Consider the following 11922-nt stretch of genomic DNA (forward strand, 5'->3'; position numbering starts at 1 on the left):
AGCATTTGCCAGTGAAGACTGAGGCAAAGAAGTCATTTGGAACCTCATCCTTCTCCAAATCCCATGTAGCCAGTTCTCCTGATAGCTTCCGGAGAGGGCCAGTGTTGTCCTATGTATGTACCTATAGAATCCCTTCCTGTTATCCTTAACATCCCTAGCCAAGTTTAATTCTAATTGGGCCTTAGCTTTCGTAACCTGGTCCCTAGCTTCCTGGACAACATCCCTGTATTCTTCCCAGGCTGCCTGTCCATGCTTCCACCTTTTATACGCCTCTTTTTTCATTAGAATTTTCCTCAGCAGCAACTTACCCATCCAAGGAGGTCTCCTGGCCCTCCTGCTGCACTTCCTTCTAGTCAGGACTGAATACTCCTGAGCTTGGAGTAGGTGATCCTTGAATATCAACCAGCAGTGTTGGGCCCCCCTGCCCTCTAGGGCTATATCCCATGGAACCTTACTAAGCAGGTTCCTGAAGAGGTCACAGTCTGCTCTCTCGAAGTGAGGGGCAGTGTGCTGGCTGCACGCTCTTCTGACTGTCCTGAGGATCTCAAATTGACCATCTCGTCATCGCTGCATCCAAGGCTGCCCTGGAGCCTTGCATTTCCAACAGGCTCTTCCCTGTTGGTGAGCACGAGGTCAAGCATGGCACCTCTCCTTGTTGGCTCCTCTATTACTTGCAGAAGGAATTTGTCTTCCACACAATCGAGGAACCTCCTGGATTGCTTGTGCCGGGCCATTCTGGGTGCATTCCAGGACCTTCACATCCTTCTGAAATTATGGGGCCTGGTACTTCACACAGTACTCAGGCCACAGCAACACTGAATACAGGGGTACCACTGAATTCTGAATCCTTTGCATTCGGGTACACTGAATCCTTTGACCCTCCTTTGACCGTGTGGTTATGCCATGTTTGATGCACCCCAGGATGTGGTTTGCCCTCTTTTCTGCCAGGGCACACTGCTGACTCCTTCTTAGCCTCCTGTGAGCCAGGTTCCCCATATCCCTTTTTGCAGGGATGCTTTCCAGACACCCTTCTCCCAGTTTAGGTTTGCACCCAGTGGTACTCAGTCCTAGGTGCAGAATTCAGCAGATTGATTTGCTAAATTTCGTCCCTTTAACCATAGCTCAGTGCTCCAGTGTATCTACATCCCTCTGCAAGGTCCCTCAAGAAAGTCAACAGTACTTTCCAGTTTGATGTCATCATTAAACTTGCTTATGGTGCATTCAACTCCTGATCCATATTGTCGATAAATATGTAGAACAGGACTGGCCCTAGAACTGAACCCTGAGGAACGCTGCTGGTGATCTGTAGCCAGCCAGATGTAGCCCTGTTCACTAAAACTCTTTGAGCTCTGCCCTTCAGCCGGTTCTTCATCTAGCACATCATGTATCCACTAATCCTGCAGTTGGACAACTTGTCCAGAAGGATGCCATGGGGGACAGTATCAAAACTTTAATAAAATCCAGAAAAAACTACCTACACAGACCTCCCTTATCCGCTCGATGTGGGTGAGTTTATCATAAAAGGGTATCAAATGATTTAAACAGGACTATTCCTTTGTGAATCCATAGTCACTGTGCCTGATGATTATTCTTTAAATGTCTTTCAGTAGTACCCAGTATAATCTTGTCCATAGTTTTTCCAGGAACTGAGGTTAGACTAACAGGTCTGCAGTTCCCTGGGTCTTCCCTCATGCTCTTTCTGTAGCTTGGGGTAATATTGGGTAGCTTCTGGCTACCTTGGAAGTCCCCAGACTTCCAAGACCTCTGGTAGGTGATTAAGAGGAGTCCTGCCATGGCATCTGCTAGTCCTTCAGTACTTTGATATGAATCCATCAGTCCCCATGGACTTGTGAATATCTGTGGCTTGACAAGCGGGCAGTGAGTTAGATTGAAAACTGGCTGAGTGGCAGGGTCCAAAGTGTTGTAGCACAAAGTCCAATAGGAGGACAATCACTGCTGTTCTACCTGTGGGTCAGTAGTGTGTTCAGTATTGTTTAGAATCTTCATTATTGACCAGGACAGTAGGACAGAATGCATCCTCAGCAAGTTTGCAGTTCATACCAAACTGAGAGAAGAGTCTGATACCCAGTATGTGTATATTGCCATTTGATCTTGATGAACTAGAGACAGGCTGACAACAACCTAATGATGCTGAAGAAAGGAAAGTTCCAAGTCCTTTGCCTGTGGGTGAATAACCGCATGGACTGGCACAGGTTGTAAGATGATGAGCTGGAAAGCAACATTGCAGAAAAGGCCTTGGGGATCCTGGTGGACACCACCTTAACCATGAACCAGCAATGTGCCCTTGTGCCAAAGGTGGCCAACAGCTTTCTCAGCTGCATTAGCAGAGTATCACTGGACAGGTTGCTGCAGGTGATCCCTCTCCTTTTCTCAGTGCTGGGCCCAGTGCTAATCCCCCGTAGTAGAGATATAGATATCCTGAAGTAATTAAAGTGAAGGGCCACGAAGATAATCCAAGTGCTGAAGCACCTGACAAATGAGTAGTGTTTGAGAGACCTGGGAGTGTTCATCATGGAGAATGGAAGGCTCAGAGGGATCCTAGATAAGTGTTTGAATACCTGATGGGGTGCAGTAAAGATGGAGGCTGACACTAGCCAGTGATGAGGCTAGAGGCAATGGGCACAAAGTGAAACACATGAAATTCTGTTTAAATATGAGGAAAAAAAAAAAATCATAGTAATCAAAGGTAATCAAAGACTGGAATAAGTTGCCCAGAGAGGCTGAGAAATATTTGTCACTGGGGTTATCCAAACAGTCTTCTATTTCTCAACCACTGTACAGGTGTGGGACTGGGTGATCTTCAGAGGTGTGGGCTAATGATAGCCTTTCTGTGTTTGGGTGGTACATCTTTCAGGAAAGGTGAAATGCATGTTGGATTGTGAGGCAAATGCAAGACTTACCTCATAAATTCCTAAACCTAGGATTGGTTTTTGTATTGAGTGAACACAGTGCAGCAGAAGTTTGCTGACATATATTGTAGGTATTAATTATTGAATGATTATACAGAATTCTGAAGATGTAAGTGATAATTATATACTGTCTGTTTCTGAATCTGAGTTTGTTTTACTTGTTATAATGCTTTTGCTGGTAAAAGACTTGAAAGATTGCATGCATACCACTATTATGGCCTTCTCACATATTGTATAATAAAAGCTTTATAAAATAGATGATGCACTGTATTCTGCTTTGTCTCATAATTTGAGTGAAAAACAATGCTATTACTTAATCATCACTCCTTTTCTCCTTTAGATGTCATTAATGAATGTCTTAAACTCCATGGATAAGTAAAATTACATATTCAGAGTGTAAATGTTTTAAAACTCTAAAAAATGTATCTAGAAAAACTTAATTGAGTCCTGAAGATATGTGGAAAATGAAAATGGCTCCTGGCAATTAGTAGTAGCTTTGAATATTCAAATAGCAAAGAATGAAAAGTGCTGCCATAATTAGGATTAAATGAATGTAAGCTGCATTTATCTGTAATTCTTAGCTTTTTATGATACTTCTTTTAGGAGCATGGTGTTGTGTTCTTATTGTATTTTTCTAATGAACAAGTGATACCATGCCTGTTAATTCAAATAATACATTATTTTAACATTAAGGTAGACGGCAACTATGCAAGAATGGTATCACAAAAATATAGTTTAAAAAATGCATGCTTTATTCTATTAGTGTTCTTTTACCGAGCTTTTGCTTAAGTTTTGTTACTGAACATATAAGTAGCTGCAGCCATATGAGCTAATACAGGTCTTTTAAAAGAGTATGGATTGTTTTCTTGAATGCATTAACAGTGACAACACTGCATAGAAGGTACAACTAGTAAATTATACTTTTTCAACACTAAACTAAATTACTAAAATAATACAAATTATAGTCAGCCAGGACAATATAGCATCACAGGGCTTTTAATAATCAAATGAAAACCTGCACATTCAGTATAGAATAGGGTAAATTCCTATTCAAGGTTATTAAAAAAATAGCAGTCATTACTAGTATTCCAAAATAAAATGTAATAGAATTTTTTTTTTTTTTTTTTACTGATTTCAGTGATATTTGTGCTTTAGCAATGGGTTTGGGTGTATTTGCTATTATATTTGAGCAAATGAGCAGAAGTGCTATGCTGGACCTTGTTTTCACCAGCATGGAAGAACTGGTGGGGAATGTGGAGCTCAAGGGCAGCCTTGGCTGCAGTGACCATAAAACAGTGGAGTTCATGATCCTTAGTGTGGTGAGGAGGGCACTTAGCAAGCTCACTGCTGTGAACTTCAGGAGAACATAATTTGTCCTCTTCAGGGATTTACTTGGTAGAGCGCCATGGGAAAAAGCCCTAGAGGGAAGAGGGGGTCAAAAATGCTCGTTTGTATTCAAGGGGAACCTCCTCCAAACTCAGGAGAGACGCATCCCAAAAAGAGTAAGTGGGGCAGAAGTGCTGAGAGGTCTGCATGGATGAACAAGCTGCTCTGGGACAAACTACAACACAAAAAGGAAGCCTACAGTGGGTGGAAGCAAGAACAGGGAGCCTGCAACAAATACAGAGAAATCGTCTGAGAAGTCAGGGCTAAGGTTAGGAAAGCTAAAGCCCTGAAAGAGCTAAATCTGGCCAGGGATGTCAAGGACTACAAGAAAAACTGCTATAGGTATGTTGGTGATAAAAGGAAGGCTAGGGAAAATGTTGACTGTCCAGGCTAAGGAAGGCCAATGTGGGAACTGTGAGAATGAAGAACTGCCTGCTGTAAGAGAAGATCAGGATCAACACAGTTTGAGAAACCTGAAGTTGCAGAAGTCTGTGGGATTTGATGAGATCAGTCTACAGGTCCTGAAAGAGCTGGCAGATGAAGTGGCCAAGCCACTATACATCATATTAGAGAAGATGTAGCAGTCTAGTGAAGTTCCCACTGACTGGAAAAGGGGAAACAACCCTTCTGCACAGTTTAAAAAAGGGAAAAAAGGAAGACCTGGGGAACTACAGACCAGTCAGTCTCGCCTTGGTGCCCAGCAAGATCATGAAGCAAATCCTCCTGGAAACTGTGCTAAAACACATGGAAATAAGGAGGTGATTGATGACAGCCAACATGGCTTCACTAAGGGCAAATGTGACTGACAAATTTGGTGGCCTTCTATGTTGGGACTGTGGCTTTGGTGGATGCGGAAAGTGCAGCTGAAGTCATCTGTTTGGACTTGTGCAAGACATTTCACAGTGCTTCACATGACTCTAAATTGGAGAGGCATGGATTTGACACATGGACCACTCAGTTAATAAGGAATTGGCTGCATGGTTGTACTCAAAGGCTTGCAGTAAACAGCTTGATGTCCAAGTGAAGACCAGTGGTAAGTGGTGTTCATTAGGGGTTGGTATTGCGACCGGTGACATTCAACACCTTTGTCAGTGACATGGACAGTGGGATTGAGTGCACCCTCAGCAAGTTTGTTGACGACACCAAGCTGTGTGGTGCTGAAGGGAAGAGATGTCATGCAGAGGGACCATGACAGGCTGGAGAGGTGGGCCTATGCAAACTTCATGCCAAGTGGAAGGTCCTGCGCCTGGGTTGGGGCAATCCCAAGCATAACTACAGGCTAGGGAGAGACTGGATTGAGAGAAGCCCAGGAGAAAGACTTCGTTGATAAGAAGCTCAGCCCTGGAACAGGCTACCCAATGAAGTTGCGAATGCTCCATCCCTGGCAGTGTTCAAGGCCACATTGGACAAGGCCTTGAGTAACCTGGTCTACTGGGAGGTGTCCCTGCGCATGGCAAGGGGGTTGAAACTGGATAATCTTAAGGTCGTTTCCAACCCAAATCTTACTATGATTCTATGATTCTGTGAGCCAGGATTGTGTGCTTGCAGCCCAGAAAGCTAGCTGTACTCTGAGCTGCATCAAAGAAGTGTGACCTGCAGGTCATGGGAGGTCCCCATCTACTCTGGTGTTATGAGACCCCACCTGCGGTACTACTTTCATTTTTGGGGCCCCCAACATAGGAAGAGTGTGGACCTACTCTTGCAAGGCCATAAAGATAGTCAGATGGTTAGAACACCTCTGCTTTGAAGACACTAGCAGAGTTGTCATTGTTCATCTGAGAAGAGAAGGCTCTGGGCAGACCTTATCACAGCCTTCTGGTACTTAAAGGGGGCCTACAGAAAAGGTGAGAAAGGATTCAGGGAGTGTAGTGACAGAATGAGGGTTTCAAACTGGAAAAGGCTAGATTTGGATTAAATATTGGGAATAAGTTTGTTGCTGTGAGGATGGTGAGATACTGGAACAGGTTGCCCAGAGCAGCTGTGGATGCCTCATCCCTGAAAACATTCCAGGCCAGGTCTGATGGGGCTTGAAGCAACCTGCTCTAGTGGAAGGGATCCCTGCCCATGGTGGGGAGCTTGGAACTGAAATATCTTTAATGTTCCTTCCAACCCTAAGCATTCTGTGATTCTATGATACTATGATATTTGTATAAATAAGTCTGTTATTTCTAAAAATATTATTATACAATAATGGCATATCGGTTGCATTGAAAGACTTAATCATAGTTTTCGCATCAAGTTGCTATGCTAAAAACATCAGTTTTGCAATGCAGAAAAGCCAAGTTGAAATGTCTTTTTCTGTGACAGTATTATACACACTTAAAATGTCAGTGTTTAATTCATCCTTTTTTTTATCTGAATGGAGTAGTCATTTGAGGCAGCTCATGATAGAGTGAACTGTCAAGAATATTTACAAAAATGCATCTCTGCTTCAATCAGTACTAGATCTTTTTTTCTTTTTGTTTCTTTAAAAATATTTGAGAGATGAAGGGTTCGTTTTAGTTTATTTATAGGCATTGGATGAATTGTTTATTTATTTTGAACAGAAAAATACTCTAATTTCTAAGGAAAAAGATTGAAAGCAATAAGGAGTGTTATAAAAAAACTTATTGAAGTAGAAGAGATAAATGTATAAAAAAAAAATTCTGGCAAATTAATTATATTTCAGGCAACCTTGATCATAACTCATCACACATGCCAGATTCAAGAAGTAACCCAGTTGTCATTCTTCATAATCTAGTATACTTTATTTACTGTTAATGTGTTAATAATATCTGTTTCTTTTCTGTTTGTTTCTTTGTGTGTCTCTCTCCATGTGCTTCTGTCTCTATCTCTCTGACTCTCCCTCCCCCTTCACCCGTATATAACTATGAATTTGAGAATTTCAACTGGCAAGAAGCCTGAGTGAAATTCAGAAACTGAGGGTTTGTCCATATTGAACTGTTAGCACTGGGCTCCAAGAAGTTTTGCATTATTGGAGAAATATATTTGCTTTCTTCCATAGCAGCACTGTGGCATTTGAAAGCCAGCTTTTACTTACGACTTTCTGATGTTTTAAATTAAAATACACTTTAAAAAAAGGACTAGAATAAAAAAAATGGATTGCAATTTTTATTGATGTCATCTTAAAATCTTGGTCCAAAGAATATGACAGCAATGCAAATAAGGGAAAACAGAAGGGACTTTGGTCTTTTTCGTAGAATCACAGAATCACAGAACAGCTGAGGTTGGAAGGATCTCCGGGGTCTTCTGGTCCAACTCCCTTGCTCAAGCAGGGTGACTTGGAGTCGATTGGCCAATGCCATCACCGGGTGGCTTTTGAATCTCTCCAAGACAGAGACTGCTAAACATTTCTGGGCAACCTGTGCTAGTGCTTGATCACCCATCACACTTATGAAGTTTTTTCTGATGTTCTCAGGGGTGTTTCAGCCTGTGCTTATTGCCTCTTGTCCTGTCATTAGGTGCCACTGAAAACAGTCTGGCTCTGTTTTCTTTGAATCTTTTCTTCAGGTATTTGTATACATTGATAAGATCACCCTCTGAGCCTTCTCTTCTCCAGCCTAAGCAGTCCCACATAGCTCAGCCCTTCCTCATAGGAGAGATGCTCCAGCTCCTTCATCATCTTAATGGTCCTTTGCTCTACTTGCTTCAGTAGTTTAATATCTTTCTTGTACGGGAAGCCCAGAACTGGACACAGTACTCCAGGTGTGGCCTCATGTTGTGGTTTAAGCCCAGCCGGCAACAAGAACCACTCAGCCGCTTGCTCAATTCCCCCCTGCCCTTCCTCCCCCCCTCCTGGAGGGATGAGGAAGAGAATCAAAAGAGTAACTCCCACAGATTGAGATAAGAACAGTCCAGTAACTAAGGTATAACACAAACCCACTACTGCTACCACCAATAATAGTAATAATGATAAGGGAAGTAACCAGGGAGGAGAATACAACCGCTCACCACCCGCCGACCCATAGCCAGCTTGACCCGAGCAGTGATCTCGCCTTTCTGAGTAACTGCCCCCAGTTTATATGCTGGGCATGATGCGCTGTGGTATGGAATACCTCTTTGGTTAGTTTGGGTCAGGTGTCCTGTCTGTAGTTCCTCCTGGCTTTCCCTCATCCCTGGCAGAGCATGAGTCTCAGTCCTTGGACAGAGTAAACATTACTGAGCAGCAGCTGAAAACATTGGTGTTATTAGCGCTGTTCCCAGGCTGAAAGTCAAAACCACCAGCTACTAAGAAGGAGAAAAATGACTGCTACTGCTGAACCCAGGACACCTCACCAGTGCTGAGCAGAGAGGAAGGACTACGTCCCTTGAATTGCTGGCGATACTTTGCTTCTAATGCATCTGAGGATCCCATCAGCCTTCTGCTGAAGGACACATTGCTGGCTCGTGTTCAACTTAGTCTCCTCCAGGATTCCCAGTGAAGTTGCTTTTCAGCTGTGTGAACCTGAGAAAACACTGGCTTCTGGGCTTGTTCCTCCCGAGTGAAAGATTTTGTATGTGTCCTTGTTGAACTTCATGAGATTTGTTAATCTTTTGTTTATGGGAAACAGGTAATTTTGAGACGATACAATAGCTCTTTCTATATATGAAGTATTTTAATGAGACTTTGTTTATTATAAGATACTGATTCTTTGAAAAACAGAAAAAAACACCTTGAGTCTTTGCTACTTCAAGTTTACACATGTTCCAGATTCCCATGAACTTTCCTCTTTTTCACTGTTAGTTTCTAATGACTCGAATTACTGTTTGTGGAACATGTTTTAAAATTATAAAGAAATGTGATAGTTACAGTCTGATTATTTTTAAGCATTTCTTTGCATATGCTTAAATACCTGTTTAAGAAAAAAATAACCTATTACAAACCCTCAAAAAAAGATTCAAAACAATGTAGGACAAATGCAACAATAATAACAACAAAATCACTCTTCCCACGAGTCACCACTCCTTAGGCAGTATCTTTTCCTTCAGCATCCTTTCTAAAGTGCAGACTTTGCATCATGTCCTGAAAGTCAACAGATATGCATTATTGCAAAGTAAGGTTGACAAGAGAGGATTTCATGCACAAATGGCATCCAGTTGTAGGTTATAGTTCTAATTTCTAACTGGGAAAGTCTGTTTGGGATCATGTCATTGTGTGAGAAAGGAAAATAGGTGGCTATTTAAAGAAAGGAAGCAGAAGCTAAATCTTAGGTTATGATTTTTTAGTATATTGTAGTATATATTTTAGTATATTTCAATTAGGCGGAACTTAGGAAGAAAATTCATTAGCCAGAAGCAACAGATAAACAACAGATTCTGCTGTTTCTTTTTTTTTTTCTCTATTATTTCTATTTTATATTTTTTTAACAGACTGTTTTTAGTTAAACTAGTGTCCTTTATTTTTTACTTATTTTTAGCAGTATGACAGCAAGTTTCCAGTTCCTTCACCAGTGTATTCATTTAGTCTCTGTCCTATATTGTACATGCAGGAAACGACAGTTGTAGTGAAAACTCATGAATAAGATGGGAAATTATGTTAATGTAATATGTTAGCGAACCACGACATGTTACTGTTTAAGTCTGTGTCCTGGGTTTAGCATTAGCAGTCAGTTTTTCTCCTTCTTGGTAGCTGGTGCAGCACTGTGTTTTGACTTCAGCCTGGGAACAGTGCTGATAATACCGATGTTTTCAGTTGTTGCTAAGTAATGTTTACCCTAAGCAAAGACTTTGTGAGGCTCATGCTCTGCCAGGGAGGAGGGGAAGCCATGAGGAAGCAGAGACAGGACACCTGACCCAAGCTAGCCAAAGAGGTATTCCATACCACAGCACATCATGCCCGGGGGGGTAACTGGGAGTTACCAGGAAGGACACAGGCTTCTGGGTTGGGCTTGTTTCTCGGTGGGTGGTACTGTATTCTCTTCCCTTGTTATTGTCTCTTATCATTGTTGTCCTTGGTGGTAGCCGTGATGATTCGTGTTGTACATTGGTTGCTGGACTGTTCTTGTCTCAACCCATGGGAGTTGCACTCTTTCGATCCTCCTCCCCATCCCTTCAGGAGCAGGGAAGGGGAGAGCCCCCGGAGTGGGAGGGGCCTCGATTGCTTCCAGCCCAGCACCACTCACTGGGAGTGAGTGAACAAGCTATCTGACTAGGGTTTAAACCACAACAGTCTGATACTTAGCTCATATTGTTATTGAAATTACCTTTTTAAAAGTTTTAATTTCAGCAGTATCTGTCCTTCATTAAATAGAGAGTGTGTGCTGAACGTGAAAAGAAACATTGATTCACTGAGGAACTTCTTCAGATAAATGTCTTCTATTCCACAGGCATTGCATTTTTTGGGGGTATATTTGAAACTGTCAAGAACTTACACCATTCAGGAATGTTAGATGCACCAATAATTATCATATTATAGTGTGGTAGCATTGTAAGGTGATAATGAAGCCTCTTCAAAATGTCTGGCTGGTGCTTCTGAGAAATCTGGCATCTTTTGAACAATTTCAGTAAGAGGAAGATAGTGATGTCCTATTAATAGAACAGTGAAAAATGAACAGAAAATAGACCACAAAGGGATACAAAACAACCATTCATCTGGTCTAAACATCAATAAGCACTATTTGGTAAACACCATTAGGGATGGTACAGGGCTTTGTGGCAAATTAACCCTCCTCCTTCTGGGAAACTTTAGCAAGGGTGCTGGCAGGAGGGTCAGGGAAGTGATCCTGTTGTCTATTCAGTGTGTGTGAGAGACTGTCTGGAGTGCTGTGTTCAGTTCTGGTCTCCTGAGCACAAGGGATACAGACATACTTGAGTGAGTTCTGTCAAGTGTTAGAGATGGTGAGGGCCTGAAGCACATGGTGTACAAACAAAGTCTGTGGGATCTTTATTCCTGAGGGAGGTAAGATTTTTGGGATGATCTTATTGTGGTCTTCGCAATAGAAAAGTGTGGAGAAGAGCCAGCGTTTTACCGGTGTACAGCGAAAGGCCGAGGGAATTGGTCACAAAGTGCAACCAAGAAAGCTCTGATGAGGTATAGGGGGAAAAACTTGAGCTGTGTAGTGGACAAACAGAGGGACAGGTAGTCAGAGAGGTTATGAAATCTGCATTGTTGTTGGAGATACAAGAATCTACTGACTGTTTGACCTGACAGAGCCTGAGCCACCTGATCTCATTTACCCTTCTGCAAAGAGGAAGTCAGACTGGATGGCCACCAGAGGTCTCTTCTATCCTGAACTATGCTATAACTCTAACAATTTAACATTTAAAGAATAAAGAAGACAATTGTATATCACTGTCCAGGTTTCATTTCCCAATATAAATCTGTAAAGTTTAGAAAGCTACTTTTTTTCTTGTTCCAGATTAAAAGTGAAATTTGGACTATACCAACAGTCTCACATAATATCTGTTAGAGACTCAGCTACATATTATTTTTATTTTTCCTGATTTCAAATCGACCATAACTTAGCTGTGTTAACTAAAATGTCTATCAAGCAAAGCAAAAATAAGCCAGCCAGACCACTGATTTTCAAGAAGAAAAAAGTGGATTACTATCTTAGTTGCATATGTCATAATTAAAATGGTAAAAAGCTAAGAGATATGAAATGACTGGTATCATTAGACTGATGAA

Source organism: Pezoporus wallicus, unplaced genomic scaffold (genome assembly GCF_028554395.1).
Source record: "Pezoporus wallicus isolate ANWC-B61680 ecotype Strahan unplaced genomic scaffold, APGP_CSIRO_Pwel_v1 contig_2574, whole genome shotgun sequence".
Taxonomy (NCBI): domain Eukaryota; kingdom Metazoa; phylum Chordata; class Aves; order Psittaciformes; family Psittacidae; genus Pezoporus; species Pezoporus wallicus.